This window comes from Jaculus jaculus, chromosome 18 (assembly GCF_020740685.1).
Source record: "Jaculus jaculus isolate mJacJac1 chromosome 18, mJacJac1.mat.Y.cur, whole genome shotgun sequence".
Classification (NCBI taxonomy): Eukaryota; Metazoa; Chordata; class Mammalia; order Rodentia; family Dipodidae; genus Jaculus; species Jaculus jaculus.
In genome coordinates this window covers 59,592,935-59,605,405 of record NC_059119.1, presented here as the reverse complement: position 1 = coordinate 59,605,405, position 12,471 = coordinate 59,592,935, and the positions used below count along the sequence as shown (strand labels likewise).

General features: G+C 48.2%; 1 pseudogene; it reads left to right on the top strand.

The window, feature by feature from the left end:
* Positions 1-326: 326 nt before the first annotated feature.
* On the top strand, positions 327-3,965 carry LOC101606378 (annotated as a pseudogene).
* The last annotated feature ends 8,506 nt before the right edge of the window (positions 3,966-12,471 follow it).

Genomic DNA, 12,471 nt, shown 5'->3' with positions numbered 1-12,471 from the left:
ATTAGTGGCTCATCCAACTCAGCCTCCCACAGCAGTAGGCGGCTCCACCGCCCACTTAACACCAAATCCCTTAGAGTTGTCATTTTTGGGCTGGAGAGATGGCTTAGCAGTTAAGGCACATGCCTCTGAAACCTGAGGACCCAGGTTCGATTCTCCAAGTCCCACGTAAGCCAGATGCACGTGGTGGCACATCCATCTGGAGTTGGTTTTCAGGGGCTAGAGGCCCTGGTGTGCCCATTCTCTCTCTCTCTCTCTCTAGTAAATAAATAAATAAATAAATCTTTTTTTAAAAAAAAAGAAAGAATATCACTTTTGGAGCTGGCAAGATGGCAGCGCAGGCGACGGCGCCCCTGGGGGAGGTGAACGGCCGGGAGCATTCGTGGAGGAGCTGCGCACGCGGCGGTCGGCTCTGCGAGCTTGGAGAGCAAGCGGTGGCCTTGCGCCTGGGCCCGCTCTTCTCCCCGCTTCACGAGCGCAGTCGGGAGCAGATCACTGTGTGTGTCCAACCTGGAACGGCTGCTCCAAGCTGCGGAGCCAGTTCGCGTGGCCAGAAACCTCAGGGTTGACCTACAGAAGGGCCTGACTGACCGTGATGGTTCAGTAAAGATCCTCGTTCTGTCCCAGATCGGAAGAATGGTTGAGAATCCCGAGGCTGTTGCTGAGATTCTGAATAACGCTGGACATATTAAAACAGATTGTTCATTGCATTGGTGGAGAGAATCCATCTGTAACTGAAGGGGCTATCAAATCCCCGTCAAGGATCTCACTAACCCCAGCTGGACAGGAGGCTTTATTTGAAAGCAATAGGCTGGATGATTTGAAAAAATGTCATGAAAATAAATGGCATTTGTTCGATGCAGAGTGTATGAGCTGACTTTGAAGATCTTTTCCGTGTTATCAGAATCTTTCCACGAGAGGTTTGGTGACCCAGCTCCTAAGGGAGCTGACTGGTGAGGGTATGCTGCTCAGATCCACCTGTATAGAAATGGTGACGTCGCTGGCGTGTGCCCAGCATGGATGGCAATACCTCGCTCATGGAGTAATTCACCGAAGTTCCAATATGATTGTTGTAGGAGATTTGGGCCCTTTCTCTGGCTTCTATTTGCCAGGATTTGTGAAGATTTTTTTTTTGGGGGGGGGGGAACTTGGCTGTTATGGATAATCCTTAACAAATCTGTGTTTCTGGAAAGAGTGTTTGAAATGACCCTGATTGGTGTAGCTGTCGACGCTGATGGAATCCCAATGATGAAGGAAAAGGGGTTTTACAAAAAGCAGAAATGCGCTTTGAATGCCTGCTCATGAGAACAGGACGTGAAGCGAAGGCATCCACAGAGCTAAAGATGAGGTGTTTGGACGCAGTTTCACCTCTCCTGTATTTACCACCTGAGCAGCAGACTGATGACCTCTTGAGGATGACAGAATCCTGGTTTTCCTCTTTATCTCGGGACTCTCTGGAGCTCTTCCGTGGCATCAGTAACCACTCTTTCCCTGAACTCCACTGCGCTTCCTTAAAAGTGCTCACAATAGGTATTCTCGTCTCCACAGGTCCTTCTGGAACTGCCATTTCAGTACATGAGTACTTACAAAAATTAAAATAAATAAAATAAGATAAAAGAATATCATTTTTAGGGGGAAACTACCACTTTTGTCTGGCTAAATGGACGCATTATGCCTACCAAATTACTCTCTGAGTACTTACGTTCGTGCCCCTATATTAACGCCGCTCTCTTTTGGCTAGCGAAGCTTCTCTTTTCAGACAGCGGTGACCCCTGGAGTGACTCGCTGCTCACCAAAGCCAGAGGAGTGACAGTTGAGTGGTCAGCACTTAAGGAGACATCTCCGCCCCACCCTCCAAGGCCTGAGCCTTCCATTGTGGAAGAGGTGGAGGGAAGAAGGTAAGGAACCAAAGGAAGGGGGGGTGGGGAGTGCTCACAGTGCCTGACACAAAGTGTCCATGGCATCCATGACCTCACAGTGCCTGACACAAAGTGTCCATGGCACCCATGACCTCACAGTGCCTGACACTACCTACACAAGACCATCATAACAGGAGGAAAAGATGATGTCATCAAAATAGAAGAGCGCCTGGTTGAAATGAAGAAGGGATTCAGTGCAGGAGAGATTTGGGAGGGGGAAAAGGGTGGGTGGTGGGAGAGAATTATGATCGATGGTGTATTGGCTACATGGATGGAGGTTGGCAATGAGAAGTTAAAAAAAAAAAGAGTATCAATTTTACTTAGAATAAAGAATATTCAGCCGGGCGTGGTGGTGCACGCTTTTACCCCAGCACTTGGGAGGCAGAGGTAGGAGGATGGCCATGAGTTTGAGGCCACCCTGAGACTGCATAGTGAACTCCAGGTCAGCCTGAGCTGAAGTGAGAACCTACCTGGAAAAAAAATAGAAGAAAATGTTAGAAACTGTTACAGTGTTTTAGGACTATAAATGTACTGAACTCTGGGTCAGCCTGGGCTAGAGTGAGACCCTACCTCAAAAAACCAAAATAAAATAAAATAAAGAAACCCCGGGAGTATAATATTCAAAGTTACTTTGTCAGTGAATGGAAGGGTCTCCATACCTGCAGGTCAGGACTTTTAAACACGCTCAGCTCTATCACAGCAGTGTACCAAGCACAACATGAGGCATGGAAGGTCCCAGCGTCACATGATTTGGCACAAAAATCTCAAGACATTACCTATTGGGCAATTGTATTAGCAAATCTAAAGTTCTTGGGCTGGAGAGGTGGCTTAGCGGCTAGGACACTTGCCTGCAAAATCAAAGAACCCAGGTTCGATTCCCCAAGACCCACATAAGCCAAATGCACAAGGTGGCGCTGTGTCTGGAGTTTTTTTTTTTTTTTTTTTTTTTTGTAGTGGCTGGATGCTCTGGTGCACACATTCTCTCTCTCTCCCCTCAAATAAATAAATAAAAACAAAATAATTAAAGCCGGTGTGGTGGCACATGCCTTTAATCCCAGCACTTGGGAGGCAGAGGTAGGAGGATTGCCATGAGTTCAAGGACACCCTGACACTCCATAATGAATTCCAGGTCAGCCTGAGCTAGAGTGAGACCCTACCTCAAAAAAAAAAAAAAAAAAAAAATTAAAAGTTCTTTACTGCTGATGTTCATTTTAGCTCTATAATACATTCCAAAACATAGTCCTCCAAGTTTTTAAAAGTATTTTTTTTAAAATGTACCTCACGCTGGGCTTGGTGGCGCACCCTTTTAATCCCAGCCATCAGGAGGCAGAGGTAGGAGGATCACTGTGAGTTCGAGGCCACCCTGAGACTCCATAGTGAATTCCAGGTCAGCCTGGGCTAGAGTGAGACCCTACCTCGAAAAACCCAAAACAAACAAAGAAAAAAGTACCTCACAACAGAGGGAGAAGTTGTGCCTCGGCGGTATAACACATAGTGCACACGACACCCTGGGCGGGTCGCACGTCCCGTGCACAAGGAATAGAGGGTTCCTGTAGAGTCGCTTCCCTAATCTACCGCGTGTCTTCTGTGATTAACACTTTCCTCAGCACGTTGTTGATTACAGTTGATGAGCTGATACTGACTCATTATTTTCGCATCACACTTCAGTGCTGACGTAGCACGTTACATTCGATGGGGTGGTTGTTGTTTTGTTTCACTTTGAAACAGGGTCTGGTTGTAGCCCGGGCTGGCCTCGAACCCACGATTCTGCCTCTTCAGGAGATACACCACCAGCCTCATTCGGCAAAAGCCGTGGCACGTTTCCACCATTGCTGTGCCGTACAGAAGAGATTCAACACCCTGAAAGTTTCCCCACCCCACCACTAGAAGCCAGGAATTTCTAACCTTTTTACCGTCTGCATAGTCCGATCTTTTCCAGATGGCGTCTGCTACATGTTGTCTGATTTTATGCTGGTTTCCGTCACTTTTATGTTTTGTAGCCTGATGGTCTTTAGCCCTGAATAATGTGCCGTTATTTGTGCAGATTGAAGGTACACATTTGGTGTCACCGATTTGGATTTCAGCCGTTCTGACAACTGTGTGTAGTGGTACCTTCATATTGCTTTAATTTGCAACTTCTTTTTAAAAATATATTTATTTATTTGAGAGAGGGAAAGAGGCAGAGAAAGAGAGAGAGAGAGAGAGAGAGAGAGAATGGGCGCGCCAGAATTTCCAGCCACTGCAAACGAACTCCAGATGCATGGGCCCCCTTGTGCATCTGGTTTATGTTGGTCCTGGGGAATCAAACCGAGGTCCTTTGGCTTTGAAGGCAAGCACCTTAACTGCTAAGCCATCTCTCCAGCCCTTAATTGTTTTGTTTTTCAAGGTAGGTTCTCACTCTAGCTCAGGCTGACCTGGAAGTCTCTTTGGAGTCCAGGGTGGCCTACAACTCACAGCAATCCTCCTACCTCTGCCTCCCAAGTGCTGGGATTAAAGGCGTGTGCCACCATGCCCGGGTCTGTCTAGTATTTATTATTATTTGTTTGTTTGTTTGTTTGTTTGTTTGTTTGTTTGAGAGAGGGAAAGAGGGAGAGACAGAGAGAAATGGGAATTTGCAATTTCTTTCTTTCTTTTTTTTTTTTTTTGGTTTTTCGAGGTAGGGTCTCACTCTGGCTCAGGCTGACCTGGAATTCACTATGTAGTCTCAGGGTGGCCTCGAACTCTCGGAGATCCTCCTACCTCTGCCTCCCGAGTGCTGGGATTAAAGGCGTGCGCCACCACGCCCGGCTGCAATTTCTTAATGAAAGATTAAGTCGAGCACCTTCCACACATTTACTTGTCATCTGTATGTTTGTGGTGTTTGTTCAGATTTGTACCCACTTCTTGCATGTGTGTGTAAGAGTCTGTATGTCATTATGGTGTGTGGTGTATGGTATGTGATGTGTAATGTATGCAAGTGTGTGTGCAGATGCGTGTGCCCCGCCCGGGGCTGCCGTGGGCCTGTGAGCGCCCTTAGTTCTCTGATCTCTACCCCCGCTGTACTACAGCCACAGGTGGGCATGCCCAGGTTTGTTTTTTTTATTTTTTTGTTTTTGTGTTTTGTTTTTTCAAGGTAGGGTTTCACTCTAGCTCAGGCTGACCTGGAATTCACTATGGAGTCTCAGGTGGCCTCAAACTCACGGTGATCCTCCTACCTCTGCCTCCCGAGTGCTGGTATTAAAGGCGTGCACCATCACGCCCGGCAAATTTTGGGAATATTTTATTAGTATACTAGGATATTCCTTTTGATTTTATTTTTTCCTTCTAAATATTTATTAATTTATTATTTTTACTGACAACTTCCATAATTGTAAACAATATCCCTCCCCTGCTTTCCCCTTTGAAACTCCACTCTCCATCATATCCTCCCCCCCAATCAGTATCTTTCATTTTGATGTCATGATCTTTTCCTCCTATTATGATGGTCGTGTGTAGGTAGTGTCAGGCACTGTGAGGTCATGGATATCCAGGCCGTTTTGTGTCTGGAGGAGCACGTCGTAAGGAGTCCTACCCTTCCTTTGGCTCTTACATTCTTTCCACCACCTCTTCTACAATGGACCCTGAACCTGAAGGTGTGATAGAGATATTGCAGTACTGAGCACTCCTCTGTCACTTCCTGTCAGCAACATGGTGCCTTCTGAGTCATCCCAAGGTCACTGCCATCTGAAAAGAGAAGCTTCTCTACCAAAAGTGAGAGTAGCATTAATATATGGGTATGAACGTTAAGAGAAGTGCTTACTGGGCAGTTTGGTGAGCTTAGTATATACATTTAGCCAGACAGCAGCAGTCGTTACCCCCCTAGGGCTCATGACTACCCCTATTGTAGGTTTTCAGTATTAGGGATGTATTCCCTCCCATGGAGCAGGTCTCCAGTCAAATTAGAAGGTGGTTGGTTTCCCCCATATACTAGGGTATTTCTTATTTTGATGGTTGTGTAAATGATATTGTCTTTATAAGTTTCAAAACTTCCAATATTTCAAACAAGCACCTTTAACCGCAGAGCCATCTTCCCAGACCCGTTCCCAACATCTCAATATTATACATGCGCACCAGGGTGGCATGTTACTCTCCAGCTTTATTTTTCCTGCGGAACTGTCCGTTTCCTCCCTGGCCAGACCCCCCTCCAGCCTCACCTTTTCCCCGCGCTCCCACCTGTGGGGATGGCCTTGCTTTCCTGACCCGAGTCTACCTCTGCACGCTCCATCCTGCTGCAGAGCCTTCGCGTCTGCTCTTCTTCTCACTTCGAATTTCGTCTTAAATTGAACTCTGCTATGGTTTGAACCGTGTTCTGGATGTTTCCTCCCCAGCTAATGGGGCTGTGTTTGGAGGCTGAGGAACCTTTAAGAGTGAGGACCTTGCTGTCAGAGCGGGATCACTAGGGACGGGCCCTTGAGGCAGTGCCCCGATTCCCACCTAAGGCTCTCAGCTTTCTGGCCTGCCATGGTCCATGGTCTGAGAGTGTTTGATCAAACTCCCCACTGCTGGGAACGCCACTGCGCACCCCCCCCCCCATCATCGGCTGAAACCATGAGCTGAAATGAAGTTGTCTTCACTTCGGCCATTTCTGTCTGATAGTTTGGTCTTAGTGGCGTGAATATAATGCATATGAACACCAGGAAAGGTTAAATACCTGTGATAACGGGATTCTGCGCACTGCGTCTCACTGCGTCTCATCTCCGAGTCTCAGCTGAGAGGGCACGTCTCCAGAGCAGCCTCTGATCACCTCACCCAACTCACGCATGTTCTCTGAACCCAAAGCCTTGTTTCCCAATGCCAAAGAAAGAGCTGGGAAGACTCAACAGGACTTTGAGTGGATTTCATCGGTCATGCAGTGCTCACCGGTAGCTATCCTGGAAACAATGGACCTCCGCCTGTCCTCTAGTCGCAACAGTATTTATATGTACGTATAACAAAGGGAACCAGGGTCCCAGTGCTTGAGGCTACGTTAACTAACTTTAAAAAAAATTATTTACGTATTTATTTATTTAAGAGCAACAGACAGAGAGAGAAAGAGGCAGAGAGAGAGAGAATGGGCGCGCCGGGGCCTCCAGCCGCTGCAAACGAACTCCAGACGTGTGCGCCCCTTGTGTGTCTGGCTAACGTGGGTCCTGGGGAATCGAGCCTCGAACCGGGGTCCTTAGGCTTCACAGGCAAGCGCTTGACCGCTAAGCCATCTCTCCAACCCTTAACTAACTTTTTTTAAATTCAATTTTTAATTTTTTCTGATTTATTTATTTAGTAGACACAGAGAGAGGGAGAGAGAAAGAGGGAGAATGGGCACACCAGGGCCTCTAGCCACTGCAAACGAACTCCAGACACATGAGCCATCATGTGCATCTGGCTTACGTGGGACCTGGAGAATCAAACTAGGGTCCTTAGGCTTCACAGGCAAGCGCCTTAACTGCTGAGCCGTCTCTCCAGCCCTAAATGTAAGTTTTATTTATTTATTTGCACCTACATGTGCAGGCATACCAGCCACTGCAAATGAACACCAAGACACCTGTGCCACTTTTTGCAACCAGCTTATGTGGGTGGCTTGGGAATAGAACCTAGGCTGGCAGACTTTGTGAACAAGTGCCTTTAACCAGTAGGCTCTCTTCCCACTCCCTGTTTTGTTCTGAGGCAGGGTCTCACTCTAGCCCAGGCTGGCTTTGAACTCATAGCAGTCCTTTCTTAGCCTTCCAAGTGCTGCTGGGTGTACTGACTAACCTCTGATTGGGGTAGGGGGGCACTCTGCTTGTCTCCCAGACCTTCTTTCTCTGCCTCACTGTCTTCAGAGAAGGAAAATGGCCAGTTACCCTCCCCACACTGGCACTTCTCAACACCTGGAAGAACAACGTCCCCGCGACTGCCTGAGACCCTGGCGCCGGCGCGTCTCCCACAGCGCACATCACCCCGTCTTTTATTTTTCCGAGCCTTCGTCTTCGTTAGCAGCCATCTCTTGGGTTCATCTGCTCCCTAGTTTCTAACCTGCTTTTCCTCCTCTGGCTATTGAGGTGTCTCCCCAACGGCAGAGACTTTGTTTTGCTCTGCGGACCCCTCAGGACAGATGCGCTACAGAGCCAAGTATGTGGACCACATTAGGGGAGGGGAAGTACGCATTCCCGCCCTGAAATTGACTGTCATATTTCTGAACAGCTCTCTGGCTGGAAATAGAGCTCTATTTACCCGACACGGGAGTAGAGGAATGTGACATTTCTTCCCTAAGTGTTGAGATGAACTGTATCGTCTCCATGATCATGTGGTTAAACAGTAGCATGAGCCAGGCATGGTGGCACACACCTTTGATCATGGCAGAGGAAGGAGGATCTTCGTTGTGAGTTCAAGGCCAGCCTGGGGCTACACAGTGAGATCCAGGTCAGCCTGAGCTACAGTGAGACCTACCTCAAAAACACTGAAAACAATATAACACAAAACAAACAAACAAACAAACAAAAAACAGTAGCATAGATTGTTCAAGAAAAAGATTTTGTTGTTGTTTTGTTTTGATTTTTTTTTTGAGGTAGGGTTTCCATTCACTATGTAGTCTCAGGGTGGCCTCAAACTCACGTTGATCCTCCTATCTCTGCCTCCCGAGTGCTGGGATTAAAGGTGTGCGCCACCACGCCCGGCTCAGGAAAAAGATTTTGTGCGAGGCAGGGTGCACTGGGTAAAACTGGCTCTGTAATATACATTTGTTTCCTTGGCTACATGTCCTTCACCTTTTCAACAACTGGATATATTTCCTTACACCCGCAGGTTCCTCCAGGCCCAGCTCTGATCATTAGTGGATTCCTGTTACTTACTGTAAGGAAGCACTTGCCTCTGCTAAGCCACTGACTCCTCCTGGGGTCCCCTGAAAATGATGCCCTTCTTTGCCCACCCAATCCTGCTCATCCTTTTCAGTAAGATAAAGCACTGCCTCCACAGGAATCTTCCATGGTGAAGATTCAAATCTCAGTCTGGAGAGATGGCTTAGTGGTTAAGGTGCTTGCCTGCAAAGCCAAAGGATCCAGGTTTGATTCCCTAGGACCCACGTAAGCCAGATGCACAAGGGGGCGCATGAATCTGGAGTTCGTTTGCAGTTGCTGGAGGCCCTAGTGTGCCCCACTCTTTCTCCCTCTCCCTCTCTCTCCCCCTCTTTCTCTCAAATAAATAAATAAAAATAAAATATTTTTTTAAAGAAAATTCAAATCTCATGGCAGTGAGCAGTTGCTTTTGCCTGCCTCGCAGGGTTTCCCCGAAGATTTCTGGGGCCTGTGTCAATGCTCAGGCTTTGAAAGCTCAGGACTGAGTCGGGAAACGAGTTGGAAGGTGTATAAAGGCCGACCAAGCCAGGGAGAACCTTTGCAGGCACCATCAACATGGCTGGATCCTGAGGAGCACACAAGCTCAGAGAAGTTGGGTGTGGTGCCCTGAAGGGGAGCCCATGTCTCGGCCCCTCCTCCTCTCGGCTTCCTCCCACCCCTAGCTGTGGAGCCTGCTGGCTGGTTGCCTCGAGTAGCAGAACTTGCCCCTCCCAGGCTGCCTCACATCTGTGCCCAGACAAAGCCCACTATTAATCTCCCGGCTTTGTGTGAGTGTTTGGGTGTTGAATTCCACTTAGATCTGCCAGCTTTTGGAAGGGAGGTTGGAGGGGATTTAGCAAGGACAAAAAGGACCCCACTGAGGAGCAAGGGAGGGCAGGAGGGGGGAGCATTCACTCCTCCTCTGGTGGGGGCTCCTGGGAGCCCAACTCCAGCCACCGCCAAGCCAAGTGAGCGGGCGCCCAAATTCCCAGGGTCTTAGTCACAAAAAGGGGGCCCGCTCCTCAGAAGAAAAACACCAGCTGCGCTGACCTGCCCGAGGCCCACCTTCCCTTCACACGCTGCTTGGGGCCAAGGGAAGACCCCTTTGGCCTGTCCATTGCCCCTCTCACTGGAGAGCCCATTGCCCAGGGAGTCGGTAAACAACTGGGAGAAAAACAAGGATGGGAAGAAACCCCAGGGGCTCCGTCCAGATCAGGAAGGGGTGTCGAAGTCACCGGCAGCCCCGGTTAAGACAACAGCTGCTCTGGGCTGGCCCGGAGAAGTTCTTGGATCCCTGGTTTCAGTCAGAAGTTCAAAGTCCAGAGATTCCTGTCTACACATTCTAACTGGCTCAAGCAACAAACCCTCAGAATAGCCAGTGACAGCAGACAGTGCAGGTCAGTGTGTGTGTGTGTGTGTGTGTGTGTCTGTGTAAAACACCTACAGCTCTGAGACACTTAACCTTAACCAGGCACATGCTACTGACTTTGCTAGCTGACATAGCAGAAGCCTGATCTCGTAGATTGTTAGGCGAGTAGCCGGGCATGTAAGCACAGCACTGGTCTGTGATCTGCCCCTCCTACTATAAAATTTCATGTTAAAGGCTGGAGAGATGGCTTAGGGGTTAAGGCGCTTGCCTGCGAAGCCTAAGGGCCCATGTTCGACTCCCAGGTCCCACTTAAGCCAGACGCATAAGGTGAGGCAAGTGCAATGTCTCACATGCACACAAGGGGGCGCACACATCTGGAGTTCAATTGCTGTCTCATGCTCTCTCTCTCTCTCTCTCTCTGTGTGTGTGTATCTCTCACGCTCTTGCTCTCTCACATTAAAAAAAAAATGGCCAGTCTGTTGGGCTTACCTCAAAAAAAAATATTTTAAAAATGTGCCTCCCATCTACAGGTGTTTGCTTTCACAGCTCATGGAGTTGTCAAGTCATAACGAGTACAAGTGCTTTTTAGCTTGCTGAGGCCAAGGTCTGCATTAGCTGCTGGACAGCCGAGGCAATATGTTTGCCATCTCTTGCCGACACTCATATGGTGCTCCAAGAAGTTTCTGGGCAGACAGTTTCTGGGCATTAGTGCATTCGTGGAGGTTTTACTTTTCTTCTACCTTAACTAACTCTAGATAAGAGCAAACCAGTCATTTGTGCATCCATTCACCGCTGCCTCCTTCAGGAGGTGTGAAGAAGGGTCCTCTAAGGCTGAGGGGCTACTGTGGAAGAGGGGACAGAAAGAATGGAAGAGCCAAAGGAAGAGAGGAGTGATTTGGAATGCTGTCTTACAGACACAAAGTGGCCGAGGTATTCATGACTTCACGCTGGCTGACACTACCCACACAAGACCTGTGTAATATGAAGGGGAAGAAAATGGAGACATCAAACAGAAGAGGAATGGGGCTGGAGAGATGGCTCAGCGGTTAAGGCTTTTGCCTGAAAAGCCTAACAATCTGGATTCGATTCCCTAGTACCCACATAAAGCCAGATGCACAAAGTGACATGTGCATCTGGAGTTCATTTGCAGCAGCTGGAGGGTCTGGCATGCCCGTTCTCTCTGTCTGTTTCTCTTCTATTTCTCTCTGCTTGCAAATAAATAAATTAAAAAAAATTAAAACATGGAAGAGGGACTAGCTGGAAAGAATGAATTCAGTAGAGAGGTGATAGGGTAGGGGGATTCAAAGAAGGGGAGTGGGAGGTGACTATTATCAGAAAACATGTTGAATATGTAGGGAGGTTGTCAGTAGAAAGTTTTTGAGCTAGGTGTGGTGGCACATGCCTTTAATCCCAGCACTCAGAAGGTAGAGATAGGAGGATCACCATGAGTTTGAGGCCACAATGAAACTATGGAGTGAATTCCAGGTCAGCTGGGGCTAGAATGAGACCTTGCCTCAAACAAACAAACAAACAAACAAACAAACAGTTTTTTAAAAAGGTCTGGAGAGATGACTTAGTGGTCAAGGCGCTTGCCTGCAAAGCCAAAGGACCTAGGTTCGATTCTCCAGGACCCACGTTAGCCAGATGCACAAGGTGGCACATGCATCTGGAGCTCATTTGCAGTGGCCGGAGGCCCTGGCATGCCCACTCTCTCTCTCTCAAATAAATTTTTTTTAAAAAAATCACTTTTTAAAAAAGTTTTTAAAAAGAGGTGTGAAGGGCAAGGCTGGTTCCCCATGCTCTTCCAACACGTTTGTCTGCAGAGAAAGGAGTTTTGGTATCATGGAGCTCCAGCCTGCTGCTTGTCTTAGAAGACCCCTCTTAGCAGGACTGTGTGGGAGACCCCAGTCCCAGGGAGCCTGAGTCTGGAAGGTTGAGATGAGCAGGGGGGGATCAGCACTTTTGACTTCCAAATGGGACATTTTAGAAGACTGTATAGCCACTTTGGGGGTCCTAATTTTATCAAAGGGCATCTGCATGGCTGTTAAGTCATCCTCAGTGCATTGGAGACTCTGCCCTTGCCCCCGCCCAAGCCTCCCTCCCTCTGTACTCCAGAGCTGGGGGGCTTCCCACTGGGCGGATAGCAAGGGATTTGGAACTGGGCGTGGTGGTGCACACCTTTAATCCCAGCACTTCAGAAGGCAGAGGTAGGAGGATCGCTGTGAGTTCGAGGCCAGCCTGAGACTACAGAGTGAATTCCAGGTCAGCCTGGACCAGATATTATCTCACTGACTCTCAGAACTGACCATGAGCTCAGTATTGTGTATTCTTCTCATTTAGAAGTGGACGGTAGAAGCCTATAAGTCACATGGCTAAAACA